A 1,696-nucleotide genomic window follows, 5' to 3' on the forward strand; every position below is an offset into this window, starting at 1 on the left:
TTACATTTATTGAAGCACCAAGATCAAGCATTGCATTTTCAAATTTATTGTTACCTATGATGCAAGGTACACAAAATGTACCTGGGTCCTTGCACTTCTCAGGAATCTGAGGAACAGATTTACCTATCAATGCTGACACATTTCTCCCCATGCTGATCTTTTCGTTACTCTTTAGCCTCCTCTTGTGCGTGCATAGCTCTTTCAAAAACTTTGCATATCTGAGAATTTGTTTAATGGCATCCAACAGAGGTATGTTCACCTCCACTTTCCTGAATGTTTCTAAGATCTCCCTGTCAACCTCTTCCATCATTTTGCTTGGAATGGCTCTTGGAGGGAAAGGAAAAGGTATGGAAGGTGCAGCAGTAGAAGGCGTAGAAGTCACACCAGATGTGGAAGGACCAGCTGCATGAGCATCACACTTTCTCTAAAGTGTGGCAGGGTCGACTTCCTTTAGGGGTGTAGGCTCAGGAGTGGGAACTTCAATGTTCTTCTCAGATCTCAATGTAATGGCACTCACATTCTGTGGATTCTCCACCGTTTGTGATGTCAACTTGTCAGAATTCTAAGCTCGTGACTAGTTTAGCTGAGTGGCCATCTGCCCCATTTGATTTGTCAAACTCTGGATTGAGGCCCTAGTCTCCTGCTGGAATTGCATATTTTGAAGGGTCATCATCCTGACCAACTCCTCCAATGAAGTAGAAGAAGAAGGTGCAGGTGCTGCAGCAGGAGCTGGTATGGGTACAAGTGGAACCGGAACAACTTGTGCAGGTGTAGCTCTTTGTTGTGGAGGTGGCTGCACATTTTGAAATGGTTGGTTTTGCTGCTGTTGGTTGCCCTGGTTTCCCCATCTCAAATTAGGGTGATTCCTCCATCCTAGATTATATCTGTTTGTTGACAAATCATGGTGGTTTTGTTGTTGATGTTGGGGCCTATTGTTGTTGAAAATATTAGCTGCATAGGCCTGAGGGGTATCCATTGGTGTAGAAGAAGAAGAAGCAGCCTGTTGTTGCAATGCTGGGCAAGAGTTTGTAAAATGATCAACAGATGTACAAAGACCACAAACTCTTGCAGCTGGATCTCTTTGATTGGAAGCAAGTTGGTTGACCAGTGTGGTAAGAGCATCAATCTTAATTTCCATCTTCTTCGTGTACTCGGCTGCCCCTACATCATGAACACCTCTAACAACTATGGCATCAGTCCTTGTGCCAAATTGTTGAGAATTTGAAGCCATGTTCTCTATTAGTTGTCTGGCTGCAACTAGGGTTATGTTACCAAGAGCACCACCACTTGCGGCATCAATCATATTTCGATCCATGTGGTGCAAGCCTTCATAAAAATATTGCAGAAGTAGATGTTTAGAGATCTGATGGTGTGGGCAGCTTGAACAGAGATTCTTGAACCTCTCCCAGTACTCATAAAGGGTCTCCCTAGATTGCTACTTAATGCTAGAAATTTCCTTCCTTATGGTTGTTGTCCTTGAAGCAGTGAAGAACTTGGCAAGGAACAATCTCTTCAGGTCATCCCAACTCGTGATGAACGTGGGTGAAAGGTAGTACAACCAGTCTTTCGCATTGCCCTCCAACGAATGAGGGAAAGCCTTCAAGTATACATGGTCTTCCTGGACATTTATAGGCTTCATGGTGGAACACACGACATGAAACTGCTTCAAGTGTTTGCACGGGTCCTCACCTGCAAG

At 44.2% G+C, this 1,696-nt stretch overlaps 1 non-coding gene across 1 annotated transcript; it reads left to right on the forward strand.

Moving 5' to 3' along the window:
• The first annotated feature begins 1,361 nt into the window (after positions 1-1,361).
• LOC114165607 (small nucleolar RNA R71) lies at positions 1,362-1,468 on the forward strand. Its single transcript, XR_003599740.1, has one exon. It is a non-coding gene; the product is annotated as a small nucleolar RNA R71 (small nucleolar RNA).
• Positions 1,469-1,696: the final 228 nt, after the last annotated feature.

Source organism: Vigna unguiculata, chromosome 1, assembly GCF_037176805.1.
Source record: "Vigna unguiculata cultivar grain cowpea cultivar isolate G323 ecotype 2 chromosome 1, ASM3717680v1, whole genome shotgun sequence".
NCBI classification, from domain to species: domain Eukaryota; kingdom Viridiplantae; phylum Streptophyta; class Magnoliopsida; order Fabales; family Fabaceae; genus Vigna; species Vigna unguiculata.